The sequence below is a fragment of the Pinus tabuliformis genome, chromosome 7, assembly GCF_031772625.1.
Source record: "Pinus tabuliformis cultivar Carrire ecotype Pingquan chromosome 7, CPIR1, whole genome shotgun sequence".
In the NCBI taxonomy this organism is placed as follows: Eukaryota; Viridiplantae; Streptophyta; class Pinopsida; order Pinales; family Pinaceae; genus Pinus; species Pinus tabuliformis.
Genome location: NC_142293.1, coordinates 1,875,356,075 through 1,875,365,346, shown reverse-complemented (window position 1 = coordinate 1,875,365,346; position 9,272 = coordinate 1,875,356,075).

Below are 9,272 nucleotides of genomic sequence, written 5' to 3'. Positions count from 1 at the left end.
TGTTAACATACTTGCTATAGGGGTGCAGAGCGGGGTATAGAAAATATAATTGGATCCTGCTATACGGGTGCAGGGTGGGTTATAGAAAATATGATTGGATCCTGATGTGGTTTTCCTATTTCATAACCATAGAAGGCAAAAACTATAAAGACACTTGTATCTGGTTGATGTATAGAAATTGCATCAGATACATGAATTGTCAGCACTGTGTGCATATATTTGCAGGGCAATGATAAAGGCACTCAGTACAGATCTGGCATATATTACTATTCAGCTGATCAGGAAAGAGCTGCACGGGAATCAATGGAAAGGCACCAAAGGCCACTGCATAAAGAGATCGTGATAGAGATCCTGCCAGCGAAGAAGTTTTACAGAGCAGAAGAGTATCATCAACAATACCTGGAAAAGAGATCAGCTGGTGCCAAACAATCTGGGGCCAAAGGATGCAATGATCCAATTCGATGTTATGGTTGAATAGTGACTCGATCAAATTAACTGGACTTCTTTCAAAATTAAAGTATTTGTATCTTCTTGTTTAGTTCAGCTAGATATTACAACAGAGTGTTGTATAGGGGAATAGGGGAGTATTATGGTGGTGGAAATTTTGCGTCATGCCTCAACCATCCATCTTGGATAGTGTCATCCGATTTCAAGCTCTTAAAGATGATTTTGATTTCAAGCTAGTAAAGCTCAGGGCTCAAGTATAACTCTATACTTATCTTTATTTGTAATCCTGCTGTCAAAATAAGTTTAGCTTATCTAGTTAGCTATGTTGTTAAATGTCATTTGGATTTTAGTTGAAAGAAACAGAGGAAGAGATGAATTGTTTCTGTTCTATGCATATTTATTGATATAATTTGATTCTCTTCAAAAGAAACTTTATGAACAATGATAGTTAATAGTTCATAACTTTAGGACTATTATCTTCTCTCAGGAAATATGGTTTCTAAGAAAGAGTACAATGTACTTATATTCTACTCTTGTACAGAAGGAATTCCTATTAGACATTGGAAGACTGTTTGTGGGATATGGAGTTAGACTTACTTGTTTTACTGTATGTTTTTGAACTTGATTAAATATGCCATTAGAAGACTGTTTGTGGGATATGGAATTGGACTGTTTTCATTTTTTGGATGCAAGAATTGACAGTATTTTCTCTTAGCATCATGCCCTTGGGCAGGGACTTGTTACTCGCAACCCATCTTGTTAAAATATCAATCCACAGTCCAAGCGTATTTTACCAAAAAGGGTAAAACATAAACAAAACAAGAGACATGACTGCATGGTGAATAGAACAAGAAATAGGACTCAAGGTTTCTGGCGAATTATAAGCGTAAATCACCTCAGTGACGGCGTACATTACCACTATAAAATTGAGTTTTGGAGATACAAAACCTAGTTTACTAGAAATAGGAAACATAAACATAACTAGAAACAAAACAAAACTAGAATCGTGACTATAGAATTTTAACGGATAAGCAACTTGAACCCACCCATCTCCCTGAATATATCGTGCACTTAAAGACTGGTGGTGTTGTAGAAGTGTAATCCCAACAGAGGAATGGAAATGATAATAGGAACAAGAACTGAATGGAAAAGAGGTATACTAGTCACGCCTCTACTGACATTGATCTGAACAATGTTGCATGTCATTAAATGGGTATGTAGCACAGGGTAGAGAAGTCCATCGGTCAGGGGTAGATCTAATCTTCCATTCATTTCCCATCGTAGTTTTAACAAAAATTTACTTGGGAATATCGACATCCAACATAAACCGTTCTATTGAATGACATGCAAGCTATTAGTTATTTCAAAAGTGAAAAACTCTACATAAGCCACCAATAAGGCATTGGTTCACTAGTGAGGTCAGCAGAGTTTAACCCAACCACCAGGCTTTACTATCACTGTTGTCCATTGCACCTAAATGGCATAACAGAAAAGCACCGGGCGATTTTGGTAGAAAAATTACCATCCAGACTTATCACCTAAACCAACGGAAGTCACTCATGGGCAAGTTTCTTGCATTAATTCTTATAATTAAACAATAAAATTAAAATGTAGTTACCTACCTCTTGAGTGGGTTTAGTATCCTCTGGAAACCTCTCCTCTGGCATAGAGCCTCGATCCTGCTTGTCTTAGCTCACATCCATTTCCTCGGCATCTGATTTCATTGCTCCGGAACTCTCGGAACGTTGTGGTACAAGCAAATCTGAGGCCTTTTTTGTGTCTCTGACATTTATAGGGACGACTGGATCATCACAATCCACCTGTGGCAGAGCATCTAGATGGTGACCTCCTACAGTCTTGGGACATTTTGTTTCCTCGTCTTAATCAATGCATTTTTGCTCTCTTTTCTGCTTAATTTCTTCACTGATTTCAGGGTCGGAAAGACACCTATCGCTTCTTTGGCACATAACACATACCTTCGGCTCCATCTTCCTCTGCGGAATCTTGTACATACAGCCTCTTGAGTGCCTCTTGCACTTGTCTAGAAGTATTTTAAAGTTGCAAAGAGTGATGGAGGCTTGGGGATGGGCCATCGCACAGTAGTGTGGGGAACCTTGTGCAGATCCCTTCGTAGAATGAAACCACCACGATTGGAGGCACCTAGAATCCAATTTCTTGTATTCAACCAAATGTATCAAATCAAACCTGCGACAACATGGCCGCGACCTTCCTCTTTCTTCCCTGGAAAAACCCTGCAACGTGAGGGAAATGAATAAATTTTGATCTTTGAGAAACATAATGGGATGATATGGCGACCTTCCTCCCTGGAACGCGAGGGAAATGAAAAATTTTTGATATTTGAAAAACCCTGGAACGCGAGGGAAATGAACAAGTTTTGATATTTGAAAAGCAGAAATGCCGTGAAACCTTGAATGGAACTTAAATGAAATGCTATTGTGTTTTTCAATTGGAATTAAATGAAATGTGTAAGTGTTTTTTTTTTTTTTTTTTTTTTGGCTTAATGGGGAGGTATTGCTTATGGTAAAGAATTCTATGGAGGAAAAATTATTTGAGGGGATTTTAGTTGAATTGGAATTAAATGAAATGTGTAAGTGTTTTTTTTGGCTTAATGGAGAGGTATTGTTTATGGTAAAGAATTCTATGTAGGAAAAATTATTTGAGGGGATTTTGGTTGATTTTTTAATGTAATCATGTTACATTAAAGGTGAATTATGGTGACATAAAAACAAGTTGTATGTGGTCAAAAAGTGCAATGAAGTCGTAATATTATAAGATTAATGATTATTTCTAATAAAATGTTTGGTTTAGTAAGGTTAACTAATCTATGGAGATGCTCCAATATTAGATAAGAAAATGTAGATAGAACAGAAATCAAATGGAAATAAGGAATTTGTCTAGAGAAGATCAGATGGAAGAATCCGAGAGGAATTTCCATGGCGGTCTAACCCTAGGGTTTTTTCTGGTGCGAAGATGGGTTTTCACCTACACCCGGGAGCGATAACAGCGTGAGAGAATGGTCACAACGCTAGCAAACAAGGGTCAATACACCTGGTTTATATTTATCTGCGGCGGTTTGGCAACTTATGGTCTCGCGGGTTTTCTCGGTCAACTAGTAAGGGGATCAAACAGTGGAGGTGAATGTTTTGTTCGGTTGGGCCAATGTCTCTCGGAGGGTGTTGTGCACAGCATCACATGGGGATAGTATAACAGAGTACATGTGAACATCATTTTATATCGATGAGGAACTTGTGGATTATTCTTCTCATTCTATGGAGGCTTCCCAAATTTGGGTTGAGGGGCCACATCAACACCAAACTGGGGTTTCACCGGCAATACACCATGAACTGGAAATCCAGGTCAACGCATTTACGTCAGAGATGGATGATGTGAAGGTTTCCCTAAATTCCCTAGGGTTTTCCCACCCGGGCTCGATGGTAAATCCAAACTTTCTTCAACTGCAGGAGGACCAGGCTCAACCGGTCCTGAATATCCCATCACCATCGGAGTTACAGTATTGGGAACTCGAACAACAAGGTCTCGCAACAAATGTACAGGGGGCGTCTTATGTGGTGGTTGAGGGCACGAGCGTTCATGGAACTAATACATATGGCGTCGTAAATACTGGGAATAATGTACCATGCTCATCAGGAGCAGACCCCCAAGGCTAGCAGCCTGCTCATGTGGCTCGCACTTCAGGACGTTTTGATGGCATCACTCGTCAGGAACCTTGTATTGAGGATACTAGAGCAGCGGATTGGAATGAGTATGAGTCAGCAGAGGACGAACAACACCCAATAGACCACGCATAGAGAACGGGGGGGAAGAAAAAAACAAAATGCACCAAGGTGCATGAGAAGGGACGTCTATTGGTATTCAGAGAAGGCATTAGTATGGCCCAACAAGCTAGACAACTTCAAATTGTATGTCCCTTTCCGAAAGGGGCTTCCTCCTAACAGCCATCTAAGAACTCTAACCACAATTGGAGGGATCTTAAGGAGAGAAGGGGATCTAAAAATTCAACTAGACAGGGAAGAGACAACCCACAACATCCTAATACATTGAACAATAAATCTTAATGCATTCAGAGCATATTATTTTGGATTAAATATTCCTCTACACGTTTCACTATAGAAGTAGATATGTCCCTCTAAAGTTGATCTAGTGTCTACTAGTAGATCTGTGCTTAAGGTTGATTGCTACCTTGTTCCATGAATTAGGATAAACTTTGGGTCCTCTTTTAGTAGACACTCAAGCAACTTTGGAGGGACATATCTGCTTCTATAATGAAATGCATAGAGGAATCTTTAATCCAAAACAATATAATCCAAATGCATTAGAATTTATTTCTTAATGCATTTATCTATGTTCAATATCATCTTTCTATTCATCGTGGTACTCACAACTTTGAGCCCAAGAACTAGCATGAGGATAGGGGATATCGGTTGAGCCATATATAGGGGATATTGACCTACAATGTGGATAGCATAGGAGGAAGACATCTAGCGATTAGGTCAATTTTGAATAATGGTTTTGGCATATGACCATTATTAGCTTAGTGAGAATAAATTAGATGATGTGGGAAATGTGTGGGCTAACCCAATTCATTGTGTGCACTAATAAGTCTTGATTGTGGTTTGATGATTTGTCATCATGGTTAAGTAGAGATCTATGCTTAAACACAATTGTGGAGCTCAATGCTAGTGTATGAATTATGGTGCATGTACTAAAATAACTCTGGATAGAGAGATAGAAAGAGGGAGTGAGAGGGATAAAGATATATAGAGGGAGAGAGAGAGAGATAAAGATATAAAGAGAGAGTGGGCATGAAAGAGTAGTAGATAAAGAGAGAAGCAGAGGAAGAGATAGAGAGGGAGGAAGGGAGAAGGAGAGAGGGAGTGAGGGAGAGGGAGGTAGCGAGAGATCTAGAGAGTGGGAAAGCGTGGGAGAGAGAGGGAGAGTGAGAAGGATACGGTTCTCAGATATATTTGAGGTCATTAGGTCATATCAGATATATCATATTCTTTGGGCCACTCACATAAGTGTATCTTCCATCTTTGTTTGGCCTCCAATACCTCCATTACACAACAATACCCTTTTCCAAAAGATTTGAGAGAGAATGACCATAGGTAGAAATATCACCAGTCATCCAACCCGTGAAAGGTATATTTTTAATAACATTAAAATTAAAATTAAAATTAAAAATTAAATGCTCGAATAAACTTTGAACCAAAGCCTTATTAATTCCAGCACAATACCCCTTTCCAACCCGAGAGAGAATAAGCCTGGGAAGAAATATCACCATAGTCATCCAACCTGTGAAGGATAGGTTTTTAATAACATTAAACTATAAAAAACTAAATTAATTGCTTGGATGAACTTTGAACGAAAGTGTTACTAATTGCAGCTGGTGAACGCTTAATATCTTTTCATCAGTGAAAATCACAAAGTCTTAAAGAAACCACGAAAACAAACTCAAAGGCTTCTATAGATCGCTTAATTGACTTTTTCTCAGTCTGGGACATTGAAGCTTCATTACTATTGTTCAAGTCGTTGGGATTCAACCATAGCTTTGAGGTAGCCTCCTTCTCCCCTATCTGTCGATCTTTATTTCGCTGGATTTGTCCACAATTTCACTGTCAAACCCTTAGCGTTAGGGTTTTTACTAAATATATTTTCTTTCAATCCTGAGCTTTACTAGGCTTGTTAAGCTGGAGTGGGTATGCAAAGACCAACAAATTATTAGATTTAGTCATAGGTCGTTGTTCCCGGACCCCGTCTTGTTCGAGGTATCCAGTGATGTTTTTTCCTATGGGAGGAAGAGGGCAGCCGCAACAGGGGGCTAGTAGCAAAAATACTCATCGCAGTAATAGCAATTACAATGCGAAGGTGCATTAGTCCTGGGGATTTCATGGACCAGGCAATCGGTCCATCGGGCAGACATCCTCAAATATGGGGAGTGAGTGCATGGCCTAGATAGGGCAAAAATAGGACATTGCTACTAGTCAATGAGTTTCTTGTCACCCCTTTATGTCTTCATAGTCCTTGTCATGGAGCCACAGTAGCTCACAGGACCACTCACTTTTTATGTCCTCTGGTTATTCCTAATAACACTATGATTCTAGGTTTTCCTTGTTATCATCAATCTTTAGGAGTCTCATAGTTAAAATTTGTATGGCATGGCCCCATCATGGCACACCATATGGTACCTCAACTCCTCCATGAGTTCATGTACGAGAATCCTTTTCTTGTGTCCAAAATAGGCACACATTGACATGATTGTTTTGATTGAGTTGTGATTGTACCTTGTACATAGAAGTGTGTGTGTTGTTTTGTATCCTTTTGGTTTGATGTGTGATGCAAGAACTTTTCTACTATATAATTTTTGACAAAAAATACCAAAAAATTCTAGGGAATGAAATATTCTAGAAAAAATATATGGATGTTGGTTAGAAATGACTAATCTGATGCTTTGAACGCCAAACAATACACTAAGTATGGATGTTGGTTAGAAAAGACTAATTTGACGCTCTCAAAGCCAAACAATACACTAAGAACGAATGGAGGAGGCATATTCCTAGTGTTGAACTAATGTTCGTGCTCCAACAAGCTCAAAATGAAGGGCCCAATATATGCAAAAGGGTAAAAAACATAATGATGACTACAAATAAATATAAGGAAGGAAATTGGTTGATAACACTTCATATTATTTTCTTATGCCATACACAATACACTAAGATTATATTTAAATTTTAAATTAATATTAAGTATAAAATTTATTAAATTGCATAATAATTGATAAATTCAAAATTTGTCTTCTCAATTAATATATGTGATGAGTCTCCCATAAGGTTTTTCTAACCACTCCTAGGCACATAAAGGCCATATTGAACCTAATTTTGTTCACTTAATAATACTTTCTTAGCTTAATGAGTTCTTAGGAGAGTCCAAGATATTTTTCATACTTTATGTGCCTAACATGACTATTGTGTAATATTTGAATGGATTTTACACAAATTTCAAGGAGAATCATCTAGAGATATTTGTGGGGCCTACTACCTTCTACAAAATAAAACCAACACGACTTCCTAAGGATAGTAAATCCTCCTTACTATTGCTACGTGGTGATCTAGGAAACAAGATCTAGGTTTTTATTGATTTTTGGAGGGAAAGCAATCCTCCACTCAAGGAGTTTTCCTCCTATCCACTTGTACAAACAATAGGCTTGAGTAGCATAATAGGATTAGAAGGAAATTGTAGGAAAGCATGTGAATAATACGAGAGGTTTAGATTCTAAGCATTTTTTGTAACTTTGTCATGTACAAACAACATTTTTGCTAATCAAAGTGATATTTGATTTCAGCTCTTAGTTTAGCTTTCTTCTAAGGTTTTTAAGTTTCCTTGTGTTAAGGCCCAACCTACGTGGTCGATATCCCTTTTGTATCATTTCTGTTCACACATTTGTTTATGTCTACAAAATATTTATGAACATTACTTTCATGCACGTTTATTTAGATAGTTTATGAGCAATTTTTTCTTGCAGATTATCTTAACATTTGTTGATGATAGTTGTAGCACTGTTATATTAGTTATATAGAATTTTTACTTTGAATTTAGTTCATTTCCATTACTATTTTTAATTTTTTGTTCATTATGTATTATTCATTGTTTCTTACACTCTACTCTATTTTGCAAGTACAAGAAGCACTACAACCTTGCATTTTGTTAGATTAACCCTACCACAAGTTGTTTTGATGCATTGGATAGGTGCACTTTTCAATTTTCCAACTTCTCCTTAGCATCATTGCCATCCAATATCACGTTTAGCATATTCACCTTCACATTACACTGTTTCTTGTAGAAAAATAAGGACACTTGTAGTAGTTTGCAACTCAACTTCTAAGCTTGCCCAAATTCACACGAAACACATGATTTTCCTTAATGCTCTATACATACTTACTGTCTTGATACTCGACACCTAACATACAGACAAGCTTGTAGATTGAAGCCCTAATTTCTCAATACCCAATATCTTGAAAGGCCAATGGTCGAGCTATCAAGCCACTGGGCCCTCGGGAAGAGGCTAAAGAGTGTCATTGATACTAATTAGTTGATATCTTAACATCCAAAAGCCCAACATCCACGTCGCCACTATATGGTTACCACCTATACATCACCTTGGTGCTAAGTCAACCTTCCATTGCCATGTCAACATCCCACATCACTTGCCACATTGGTATGCCATGTCATCTAGACCCACATTGGTGCCACATCATAATGAGACGTTAGCATGTCAAATCAACTGCCACACAATTGACATGTGGTATCCTCGGGTCCACATCCACTCACCACATCATTACTCTATAGTTATCAAGGTTTCTTGTTGGTGACTAGTGTCCTACTTACTAATGTCTACTACCCAATATTGTGACAATTTGATAGGTCGATGTACGAACAACTAATACATTGCATTAGTGTTGGTTGACCTTGAGGTGTCCTTAACACAGTTAGCCCGACATTTGACCTCTTGATGGACTATAGTCCCCAACCATCAAGTGAGAGTCCTTGAACCCTCTATCTCCATGAGCTAATGGATAATGTAGGATAATATGTTAATATCGGGGACATCTAACCTAGACTAGGTTAGTTGGGGCTTTTTGCACAATTAGGTGATGAGAGCACTATTTGCCATCATTATAAACCATGGGTATATAAATGTTGTATAGGTTTAATGTGAGGATTTTCCCAACAAGGATGACTTTTGTTAGGGCCTTGGACATCATCTAAGAAGAAACACTATTATCATC